The sequence below is a fragment of the Oncorhynchus masou genome, unplaced genomic scaffold (assembly GCF_036934945.1).
Source record: "Oncorhynchus masou masou isolate Uvic2021 unplaced genomic scaffold, UVic_Omas_1.1 unplaced_scaffold_696, whole genome shotgun sequence".
Classification (NCBI taxonomy): domain Eukaryota; kingdom Metazoa; phylum Chordata; class Actinopteri; order Salmoniformes; family Salmonidae; genus Oncorhynchus; species Oncorhynchus masou.
The window spans coordinates 75,001-87,966 of NW_027013417.1; the positions used below are offsets into that span (position 1 = coordinate 75,001).

Here is a 12,966-nt window from a genome sequence, read left to right on the forward strand (position 1 = left end):
CACACGCCCACTCACATACATGCACACACACACACACACATACATACCTGCAAACACACACACACGCAGGCACACACACTCACATGCATGCACGCTTAAACACACACATACACACACATACCTGCAACACACACTGTCTTTAGGATCCTGACCTAATTGGTTCCTCTCTCTTCCTCTCCTATAGATATTGAGTTTAATCTGACTGGCTGCTATGGCAGTCCTGTCCACACCAACCACAACTCAAACTACAGCTCCATGCCTTCGCCAGACATGGACCAATCAGAACGCAAGCTGCCACATGACCATGGCAGACGCCCACTCAGTGTTGCCACTGACAACATGATGCTGGAATTCTACAAGAAGGATGGGTAGGCTGCTGCTGAGTGCAAGCTGGTCGATCCTTCCTCCCTCGTTCTCTCTCTCTGTTTCTCTCTTCTCTGTCTCAATCTCTGTTTCTCTCATCACTCACTCTCTCTCGCTGTTTCTCTCTTCACTCTCTCTCCATTTCTCTCTCTCTGTTTCTCTCTCTCTGTTTCTCTCTTCTCTGTCTCAATCTCTGTTTCTCTCATCACTCACTCTCTCTGTTTCTCTCTTCACTCTCTCACTCTCACTCCCTCTCTCATCACTCTCTCTCTCTCTCTCTCTCTCTTCACTCTCTCACTCTCACTCTCTCTCTCTGTTTCTCTCATCACTCTCTCTCTTTCTCTCTCCTCTGTTTCCCTCCCTCCCTCCCTCCCTCTTTCTGTCTCTCTTTTCCTCTCTTCCTCCCTCTCTCTATCTTTTCCTCTCTTTCTCACTTCCCCCTTTCTCTCTCTCTCTCTTCTCATGCAGCATCTAAACCCACGTACTGTCACCCACTCCTTCTCTTCTCTCTGTTGGTTTTTTAAAGTCTTGAGCCAGAACCTCGAGGAACAGATTGCTAGTTTGTTAAAGACACACGACTCTGACAGAGTATTTACATAATGAACTAGATCTTTAAAGGTTTAACGAAGCATCTTTGAAAAAAAAAAATTCATTCTATGAAGGTGTTATGAAGGTTTTCTGAAGGCTTCTTCAAGCCTTTAAAGGGGCACTTCTCCAGCCCCAAACCAGCGTCTACATACAGTGTTTTCTGAAGGCTTCTTCAAGCCTTTTAAAAGGGGCACTTCTCCAGCACCAAACCAGCGTCTACATACAGTGTTTTCTGAAGGCTTCTTCAAGCCTTTTAAAGGGGCACTTCTCCAGCCCCAAACCAGCGTCTACATACAGTGTTTTCTGAAGGCTTCTTCAAGCCTTTAAAGGGGCACTTCTCCAGCCCCAAACCAGCATCTACATAGTGTTTTCTGAAGGCTTCTTCAAGCCTTTTAAAGGGGCACTTCTCCAGCACCAAACCAGCGTCTACATACAGTGTTTTCTGAAGGCTTCTTCAAGCCTTTTAAAAGGGGCACTTCTCCAGCACCAAACCAGCGTCTACATACAGTGTGTGAAAACACCGCGTCTCTGTGATCTGTGGTTAAAAAGTCTAGAAGCCCTTTAAACAGGCTTTGTGACATCACAGGGTAGGTTTAAAGTTAAAAACAGTGATTTTCGAAACCGCCATTTAGTGTCGAGCCCAATGGAGGGTATTTTCTTGCTCCAAACGTCACTGAGAATCTCATAGTGTTTGAAGATCACTTTTTAAAAAATGTTTAAACTTTTGATGATGTCATCGGGTAGAACTTAATATTTGTTTTCCGACAACACAACGCGCCGTTTTCACAAAGTAGTGGAATACCCCTTTAAGTGGTTGTTCATCTACACTGTTCTGATTTAGAGGTCTCAGTAGAACACAGAAAGAGGGTAGATCTCTGCCCTGTCAATCATCCTCTCATCCAGTTAGCCGTCAGCTTTATCAGCCCTCATCTAGAGAGGAGGGATACCTTAGGAATGCAAACACACGTTGTTTAAATAGTCTACACACACCTTGTTGAAATAGTCCCGGCCCGGTGAGTGGCACCGTCTCTATGGCAACACGGCAGCAGTGATAGAGGTTGCTTCTCGTTGTTTCTTCGCATTCTCCTGAGATCTACACACACACACACACACACACACACACACACACACACACACACGCATGCGCGCACTCACACCATGCACACACACACACACACAAACTCACACCACACACGCACACGCTCACACCTAGCCTATCCTTCTCAGTCTGGAACGTCACCTGCCCTCCCTGACTCACCAGGTGGAAAATCACTGGCAGACAGGCCAAAATCCTCCCTCACAGAAATAGTCTCGGAGAACCAGACATTGGAGCAACGTTGGAGCAACGGCACAAGATCTGGGCAGAATATCAGATTCTCTCTGACATTTAGAAAGGGGAAAACAGACAGACGACTCTCCCAACGAATCACAGGTTTGGGTAGGCGGAGTTTAAAATGTGGGCGGGAGTTATGCTCATGTTTAGCGAGGGCAACGAGCGGATACTGCAGTGATGTCACAGCTGACCAGCTTCCCATTTACAATTCAACACCTCTGTCCCAACTGACGGCCAAACTTCTACAGACCTGTAAATCCGTAACGTTGGAACATTGAGGGAGGCAACCCATCTGTCACAGAGAGACTGTCGCAGAGAGACTGTCGCAGAGAGACTGTCACAGAGAGACTGTCCCAGAGAGACTGTCCCAGAGAGACTGTCACAGAGAGACTGTCACAGAGACTGTCACATAGAGACTGTCACAGAGAGACTGTCACAGAGACTGTCCAGAGAGACTGTCCAGAGAGACTGTCCCAGAGAGACTGTCACAGAGAGACTGTCCCAGAGAGACTGTCACAGAGAGACTGTCACAGAGAGACTGTCCAGAGAGACTGTCACAGAGACTGTCCAGAGAGACTGTCCAGAGAGACTGTCACAGAGAGACTGTCACAGAGAGACTGTCCAGAGAGACTGTCCAGAGAGACTGTCACAGAGACTGTCCAGAGAGACTGTCACAGAGAGACTGTCCAGAGAGACTGTCACAGAGACTGTCCAGAGAGACTGTCACAGAGAGACTGCCCAGAGAGACTGTCCAGAGAGACTGTCCAGAGAGACTGTCACAGAGAGACTGTCACAGAGAGACTGCCCAGAGAGACTGTCCAGAGAGACTGTCCAGAGAGACTGCCCAGAGAGACTGTCCAGAGAGACTGTCACAGAGGAGACAGACAGATTTACTTTCCAATTGATATATAATTTTGTCACCACACACTTCAACCCCAAACAGTTCTCCATGTGAGACGCTGGGTCCATGTGAGACGCTGGGTCCTGTGTGGCTCAGTCGGTAGAGCATGGCGCTTGCAACGCCAAGCGTCGTGGGTTCGATTCCGCTGGGGCCACCCATATGTAAAAGTAGTGGCCCCAGCCGACTTGTAAGTCGCTTTGGACAAAAGCGTCTGCTAAATGGGATATATTAGACGCTGGTAGAAAATACAGTTATTATCCACTCAGTAAATGACCAGTTTTGTAACTGTGGCGGTTATCAAAGGCAGGCTGTTGTTTCTGGACTGAGGAGAGTTGTGACGACGTGTTTGTCTCTGCGTGTGAGTCCACTCCAGAGAACTCAGCTTGGCTTAATTATTGTATTAACTAACGAGGCACTCATTTCCTCTTGGTAGGACAGTGCAGGCTACTCATTTGGTCTGGCATGTCCCAATATCTCTGAAACCCTCTATGCCCTGTCTCTGTGAATCTCATCCCCAGAATACAGACTACACTGTAGCTCTGTAGCCCATTAGCCTTCTACACTAGCCCCTTCTACTGGTCCTCTCTGTAGCCCCCTAGACTTCTACACTAGTCCCTTCTACTGGTCCCCTCTGTAGCCCCCTAGACTTCTACACTAGCCACTTCCAATGGTCACATCTGTAGCCCCCTAGACTTCCTCACTAGCCCCTTCTATTGGTCCCCTATGTAGGCACCTAGACATACACTAGCCCCTTCTATTGGTCCCCTATGTAGGCCCCTAGACTTCTACATTAGCCCCTTCTACGCTCAGCACATTTCAATCTCCACACTAGTCACTGGCCGAGACCTCTATGTAGCTCCCTAGCCCTCTATATAGCTCCCTAGCCATCTATGTAGCTCCCTAACCCTCTATATAGATCCCTAACCCTCTATATAGCTCCCTAGCCATCTATGTAGCTCCCTAACCCACTATGTAGCTCCCTAACCCTCTATATAGCTCCCTAACCCACTATGTAGCTCCCTAACCCTCTATATAGCTCCCTAACCCTCTATCTAGCTCCCTAACCCTCTATCTAGCTCCCTAACCCTCTATGTAGCTCCCCAACCCTCTATATAGCTCCCCAACCCACTATATAGCTCCCTAACCCTCTATATAGCTCCCTAACCCACTATGTAGCTCCTTAACCCACTTTATAGCTCCCTAACCCTCTATCTAGCTCCATAGCCCTATAAACTAGCCTCTGTGTATGAATAGAGAATGAACAGAATGTGTCTCTTACGTGCCTCTCGTTTCTTTGCCCCGTCAAAGCAGCATAAGGAAAATACAAAGGTACTGTATGATTCCTCCTCTAGTCCTGACCTCCTCTAGTCATCACCTCCTCTAGTCCCCTGAAACCTCTTCCTCTAGTCCTGACCTCCTCCTCCTCTAGTCCTGACCTCCTCCTCTAGTCCTGACCTCCTCCTCCTCTAGTCCTGACCTCCTCCTCCTCTAGTCCTGACCTCCTCCTCCTCTAGTCCTGACCTCCTCCTCCTCTAGTCCCGACCTCCTCCTCTTCTAGTCCCGACCTCCTCCTCCTCTAGTCCTGACCTCCTCCTCTAGTCCTGACCTCCTCTAGTCCTGATCTTCTCTAGTCCTGACCTCCTCTAGTCCTGACCTTCTCCTCTAGTCCTGACCTCCTCTAGTCCTGACCTCCTCCTCTAGTCCTGACCTCCTCTAGTCCTGACCTCCTCCTCTAGTCCTGACCTCCTCCTCTAGTCCTGACCTCCTCTAGTCCTGACCTCCTCCTCTAGTCCTGACCTCCTCCTCTAGTCATGACCTCCTCTAGTCCTGACCTCCTCCTCTAGTCCTGACCTCCTCTAGTCCTGACCTCCTCCTCTAGTCCTGACCTCCTCCTCTAGTCCTGACCTCCTCTAGTCCTGACCTCCTCCTCTAGTCCTGACCTCCTCCTCTAGTCCTGACCTCCTCTAGTCCTGACCTCCTCCTCTAGTCCTGACCTCCTCCTCTAGTCCTGACCTCTAGTCCTGACCTTCTCCTCTAGTCCTGACCTCCTCTAGTCCTGACCTTCTCCTCTAGTCCTGACCTCCTCCTCTAGTCATGAACTCCTCCTCTAGTCCTGACCTCCTCCTCTTGTCATGACCTCCTCCTCTAGTCCTGACCTCCTCTAGTCATGACCTCCTCCTCTAGCCATGACCTCCTCTTGTCCTGACCTTCTCCTCTAGTCCTGACCTCCTCCTCTAGTCCTGACCTCCTCCTCTAGTCCTGACCTTCTCCTCTAGTCCTGACCTCCTTTAGTCCTGACCTTCTCCTCTAGTCCTGATCTCCTCTAGTCCTGACCTCCTCCTCTAGTCATGACCTCCTCTTGTCCTGACCTCCTCTAGTCCTGACCTCCTCCTCTAGTCCTGACCTCCTCCTCTAGTCCTGACCTCCTCCTCTTGTCATGACCTTCTCCTCTAGTCCTGACCTCCTCCTCTAGTCCTGACCTCCTCTATTCCTGACCTCCTCCTCTAGTCCTGACCTCCTCCTCTAGTCCTGACCTCCTCTAGTCCTGACCTCCTCCTCTAGTCCTGACCTCCTCCTCTAGTCCTGACCTCCTCTAGTCCTGACCTCCTCCTCTAGTCCTGACCTCCTCCTCTAGTCCTGACCTCTAGTCCTGACCTTCTCCTCTAGTCCTGACCTCTAGTCCTGACCTTCTCCTCTAGTCCTGACCTCCTCCTCTAGTCATGACCTCCTCCTCTAGTCCTGACCTCCTCCTCTTGTCATGACCTCCTCCTCTAGTCCTGACCTCCTCCTCTAGTCATGACCTCCTCCTCTAGCCATGACCTCCTCTTGTCCTGACCTTCTCCTCTAGTCCTGACCTCCTCCTCTAGTCCTGACCTCCTCCTCTAGTCCTGACCTTCTCCTCTAGTCCTGACCTCCTTTAGTCCTGACCTTCTCCTCTAGTCCTGAACTCCTCTAGTCCTGACCTCCTCCTCTAGTCATGACCTCCTCTTGTCCTGACCTCCTCTAGTCCTGACCTCCTCCTCTAGTCCTGACCTCCTCCTCTAGTCCTGACCTCCTCTAGTCCTGACCTTCTCCTGTAGTCCTGACCTCCTCTAGTCCTGACCTTCTCCTCTAGTCCTGACCTCCTCTAGTCCTGACCTCCTCCTCTAGTCCTGACCTCCTCTAGTCCTGACCTCCTACTCTTGTAATGACCTCCTCCTCTAGTCCTGACCTCCTACTCTTGTAATGACCTCCTCCTCTAGTCCTGACCTCCTCCTCTTGTCATGACCTCCTCCTCTAGTCCTGACCTCCTCCTCTTGTCATGACCTCCTCCTCTAGTCCTGACCTCCTCCTCTCAACTCTCTATTTCTCTACAGTTTGTTTCGTTTTTTAATTGTCTCGTCTGCCCGTCTCTTGTTTTATGCGTCTCTGTCCCTCTCAGTATGGGTGTCCGGGTGATGGACACGTCCTGGGTGTCCCGTAAGGGTTCGTCCACCCTGGCCCGTAAGGCCTCGTCCACTCCTCCCAGTGTCCAGGGACCTGGCTCCCCTGCTGACCACTCCCTCATCCTGGAGCAGCCTGGAGAGCTGGCCCAGTCTCCCTCACCCCCACCTCAACCTGGGGAGAGGGACCGGATCGGGTAAGTCCCCACCACCACCACCATGGAGGATTCCTCATCTCCACCTTCCTCCCGTCTTCACCATCATCATCATCATCATCTTCACCAGGCTCTCCATGACTTGTCTTGAAGTGTTTGAGCCGTTGTTGTTGTTGTGTTGTTGTTGTTGTTGTTATATGTCTCACAGACTTGTTCAACTCGTCTCCTCTCTGACATGACTTGGGGTTCTTTCCTGTTGGCCTATTTCTCCTCATCGTCTGTCCCTCCACTTCACCGTTGTTGTTGTTGTTATAATGAAGAGGGGCTAGCTAACGTTCCTTCAGGTTTGAGAGGGTACACAGGTTAATATCCCACCGATGTTGTTGTTGTTGTTATAATGAAGAGGGGCTAGCTAACGTTCCTTCAGGTTTGAGAGGGTACACAGGTTAATATCCCACCGATGTTGTTGTTGTTGTTGTTGTTATAATGAAGAGGGGCTAGCTAACGTTCCTTCAGGTTTGAGAGGGTACACAGGTTAATATCCCACCGTTGTTGTTGTTGTTGTTGTTGTTATAATGAAGAGGGGCTAGCTAACGTTCCTTCAGGTTTGAGAGGGTACACAGGTTAATATCCCACCGTTGTTGTTGTTGTTGTTGTTATAATGAAGAGGGGCTAGCTAACGTTCCTTCAGGTTTGAGAGGGTACACAGGTTAATATTCCACCTCAAGTTTTCATGAACACTTTATTTGAAGTACCTACGTCTACGTCTTCTTTATTTAAATGTCACATATCATTTCACTCCACAAGTCTCCGACAGCATGTGATCATTCAACCTGATCCCTGCGACGTGGTGTGGCTTGAGGTGACCTCTGTTGCCATGGCTACTTTGTTTTCTGCTGACACACGCTGAGTGACTGACCGTTTTTGATTTGTACTCTCATCTTAAACCGCACCATTTATTAATACAATCCATCCCAGTTAATATCACATTAAAGTGGCAGTCTGGGATTGATACATCCATTTTGTTCTTGTTTGAATTAATAATGGCTGCGTCCATGTGAAATGTTGCAGAAAAGTTGTTTATAAGATATGCTTGGTTCTGGCTTGTGATTGGCTTATTCTCCTTCCTGCTCTTTTGCACTTTCAGCCAATGAGATGAAAGGGTTTTGTGTCTGTCTCACACTGCCCTGGGCTGGCTGAGGGAACTCTATAACATTATATGTTGCATTTTTGTCAGTGGGCCCATATTAGAGTCATTAAGCATCTCAAAGTAGGAGTGATGGTCTAAGATCAGTTTAGCCTTTTAGCTCATAATTAATATTATTACCTGAACAGGGTGACCTGATCCTAGATCAGCACTCCTACTCTGAGACGCTTTCTGAATGTGTGCCGTGGTCAAACATGAAGGTTAATCTCAGTCTACTAGATTCTGTAGAGGTCAAAGCCATTTGGGTTGTCCTCCCTACCAGTTGGTTAAAGCCTGTTTCACCATGACGAGCCTCTTGCAGTGTGAAGACACAAGGTGATCACAGAGGGAGTTTCACAGGCTCCACCCTCTTTTCTTTCCTTTGGGAATCCCCTTTGCTTTGCTGTTCCTTCTGCTTGATGTTTCTCTTCACAGAGCTGACTGCAGTCTGTGTGCTGAGCTTGTTTCACTCCCCACCGTCTGCTTGCCCTCTCCGCACCAGAAAACAAAAGCTGATTTTTAGTTTTAATCTGGATTAGACACTAACTACCAACCTAACAAACACCTCAGTAATCACAACAAGATAACCATCTCACCACCACCACCACCGCTACCACCACTACTACCACCACCGCTACCACCACTACTACCACCACCGCTACCACCACCACCACTACCACCACTACCACCACCGCTACCACCACCACTACCACCACCACTACCGCTACCACCACTACTACCACCACCGCTACCACCACCGCTACCACCACCACCGCTACCACCACCGCTACCACCACCGCTACCACCACCGCTACCACCACCACTACCACCACCGCTACCACCACCGCTACCACCACCACCACTACTACCACCACTACTACCATCACTACCACCACCGCTACTACCACCACCACTACCACCACCGCTAGCACCACCACCACTACCACCACCGCTACCACCACCACCACTACCACCACCGCTAGCACCACCACCACTACCACCACCACCACTACCACCACCGCTACCACCACCACCACTACTACCACCACCACCACTACCACCACCACCACCACCGCTACCACCACCACCACTACTACCACCACCTCTACCATCACTACCACCACCACCACCACCACCGCTACCACCACCACCACTACCACCACCACCAATACCACCACCGCTACCACCACCACCACTACCACCGCTACTTCCACCACCACTACCACCACCGCTACCACCACCACCACTACCACCACCACTACCACCACTACTACCACCACCACTACCACCACCGCTACCACCACCACCACTACCACCACCGCTACCACCACCACCGCTACCACCACTACCACCACCCCCACTACCACCACCACCATCCTGTCTCCCTCCCTCTGTTCAGCTACAGCTACAGCTCTTTCTTCTTTGTTCTGTCTTTATATACCTACAGCTCAGACGACGTGTCGCCCAATCGTCCGGACTCCTCTCATGTCTACCCTCCCCCTGGGCCAGGGGAGGAGCGGCCGCCCCCTCCCTACCCCACCTCCACCCTACCCCACCCCGCCCCCCACCACTTCTACCCCCACCCCAAGGTCCTACCCTGTCCTCGCCCCGTGGCCCCAGGGCCAGAGTCACAGCCCCCCGGCTCTCCTCCTCTCCCGCTGCGATGGTCTGGCTTCACCCCCCCTCTCCCGCCTCCCACCTCCTCCTCTTCCTCCTCCTCTTCCTCGCTTGACATCAACTCGAACCCCAAGCCCAGCTGCCTGCATTTCCCCTCCAAACACGCCCTCCCGCACGGCCACCCGCTGCCAGGTGACATGTCGCTGCCCCCTCACGCTCCCCTACCCCCGATATGGGTAAGGCCTCGCCCCTCTACATGAAAACCCCCTTGGTACTGGCCCGTCATGACCTGTCCCTGGGCATGAGCATGGGCAACCCCCTAGCTTGCTGTCCTCCGCCCCCGCTGTGGGCTACATGTCCCTGTGCCAGAGAGAGGACTCCCCAGGCTGACTAGGTAAATACAATGCCTGCCTGCCAGCCTGCCCCCCTCGCCAGTCCTGCCTACCTGCTGCCTACCTGCTGCCTGCCCTGACACTGAGACAGACATACATACATACAGGCAAACACATGCAGGAGTGTATGGAGACACCACCCACTACACCACAGAGAGAGAGAGAGCAGAGAGAGAGAGTAGAGAGAGAGAGCAGAGAGAGAGGTCAGAGAGAGAGAGAGGGAGAGAGAGAGCAGAGAGAGAGAGAGAGAGCAGAGAGAGATAGCAGAGAGAGAGAGCAGAGAGAGGTCAGAGAGAGAGAGAGAGCAGAGAGAGAGAGCAGAGAGAGGTCAGAGAGAGAGAGAGAGCAGAGATAGAGAGAACAGAGAGAGAGAGAGCAGAGAGAGAGAGCAGAGAGAGAGAGAGCAGAGAGAGGTCAGAGAGAGAGAGAGAGAGAGAGAGAGGGGGCTTACCAGCACTTCTTCCAGGTGGCCAAATGTCCTGTCCATGTCCTTTATCTTGCTGGCTCATATTTTTGTGTTTTTGCTGATCTCCAATCCCATATCTCAGAATCTGTAACATTCACGTTGCCAGGGGATGCCTCTCCAAGGAGTTGCCTAGCAACTGAGTAAGTTACTGCCTTGTGCATAGACAAGAAAATAAATACATGAATAACACTGTATTTGGTTATCTACAAGCATATGAATGTATTACTAATGTAGTTTAAAGGTTTTTCTGGTCAACTGGTGCTCAACTTTTGGTTGTTCCAAACGTATAGTTCTTTACTTTATCAAGTCAATCAGAAGACCAGGAAGTCAATCAGAAGACCAGGAAGTCATTCAGAAGACCAGGAAGTCAATCAGAAGACCAGGAAATCAATGAGAAGATCAGGAAGTCAATCAGAAGACCAGGAAGTCAATCAGAAGCCCAGGAAGTCAATCAGAAGACCAGGAAGTCAATCAGAAGAGCAGGAAGTCAATCAGAAGAGCAGGAAGTCAATGAGAAGACCAGGAAATCAATCAGAAGATCTGGAAGTCAATCAGGAGACCAGGAAGTCAATCAGGAGACCAGGAAGTCAATCAGAAGATCTGGAAGTCATTCAGAAGACCAGGAAGTCATTCAGAAGACCAGGAAGTCAATCAGAAGACCAGGAAGTCTATCAGAAGACCAGGAAGTCTATCAGAAGACCAGGAAGTCAATCAGAAGACCAGGAAGTCAATGATAAGATCAGGAAGTCATTCAGAAGATCTGGAAGTCAATCAGAAGACCAGGAAGTCAATCAGGAGACCAGGAAGTCAATCAGAAGATCTGGAAATCAATGAGAAGATCAGGAAGTCATTCAGAAGATCTGGAAGTCAATCAGAAGACCGGGAAGTTATTCAGAAGACCAGGAAATCAATGAGAAGATCAGGAAGTTAATCAGAAGACCAGGAAATCAATGAGAAGATCAGGAAGTCATTCAGAAGACCAGGAAGTCAATCAGGAGACCAGGAAATCAATGAGAAAATCAGGAAGTCATTCAGAAGATGAGGAAATCAATGAGAATACCAAGAAATCAATCAGAAGACCAGGAAATCAATCGGGAGACCAGGAAATCAATGAGGAGATCAGGAAATCAATGAGAAAATCAGGAAATCAATCAGTAGACCATAAAATCAATGAGAAGATCAGGAAATCAATCTGAAGATCAGGAAATCAATCTGAAGAGCAGGAAATCAATCTGAAGATCAGGAAATCAATCAGTAGACAAGGAAACCATCCAATGACCTGAGAGTTGGAAGTTCAGGCTCATCAATCCACAGTTAGCTTCCAGTGACCTGGGAGTGGGAAATTCAGGCTCATCATGAGTGTGTATATAGTCTAGTGAGTGTATATATAGTCTAGTGAGTGTGTATATAGTCTAGTGAGTGTATATATAGTCTAGTGTGTGTATATATAGTCTAGTGAGTGTATATATAGTCTAGTGAGTGTTTATATAGTCTAGTGAGTGTATATATAGTCTAGTGAGTGTATATATAGTCTAGTGAGTGTATATATAGTCTAGTGAGTGTGTATATAGTCTAGTGAGTGTATATATAGTCTAGTGAGTGTGTATATAGTCTAGTGAGTGTATATATAGTCTAGTGAGTGTATATATAGTCTAGTGAGTGTATATATAGTCTAGTGAGTGTGTATATAGTCTAGTGTGTGTGTATATAGTCTAGTGAGTGTATATATAGTCTAGTGAGTGTGTATATAGTCTAGTGAGTGTATATATAGTCTAGTGAGTGTGTATATAGTCTAGTGAGTGTATATATAGTCTAGTGAGTGTATATATAGTCTAGTGAGTGTATATATAGTCTAGTGAGTGTGTATATAGTCTGGTGAGTGTATATATAGTCTAGTGAGTGTGTATATAGTCTAGTGAGTGTATATATAGTCTAGTGAGTGTGTATATAGTCTAGTGAGTGTATATATAGTCTAGTGAGTGTGTATATAGTCTAGTGAGTGTATATATAGTCTAGTGAGTGTATATATAGTCTAGTGAGTGTGTATATAGTCTAGTGAGTGTGTATATAGTCTAGTGAGTGTGTATATAGTCTAGTGAGTGTATATATAGTCTAGTGAGTGTGTATATAGTCTAGTGAGTGTATATATAGTCTAGTGAGTGTGTATATAGTCTAGTGAGTGTATATATAGTCTAGTGAGTGTGTATATAGTCTAGTGAGTATGTATATAGGCTAGTGTGTGTGTGTATATAGTCTAGTGAGTGTTTATATAGTCTAGTGAGTGTGTAAATAGTCTAGTGAGTGTGTATATAGTCTAGTGAGTGTATATATAGTCTAGTGAGTGTATATATAGTCTAGTGAGTGTATATATAGTCTAGTGAGTGTGTAAATAGTCTAGTGAGTGTGTATATAGTCTAGTGAGTGTATATATATACACAGTGGGGAGAACAAGTATTTGCTACACTGCCAATTTTGCAGGTTTTCCTACTTACAAAGCATGTAGAGGTCTGTAATTTTTATAATAGGTACACTGTGAGAGAAGG

The 12,966-nt window shown here is 48.4% G+C and overlaps 1 pseudogene; it reads left to right on the forward strand.

The window, feature by feature from the left end:
• Positions 1 to 12,966, forward strand: part of LOC135537007 (rho GTPase-activating protein 44-like) — a 67,192-nt pseudogene that overhangs the window by 44,172 nt on the left and 10,054 nt on the right.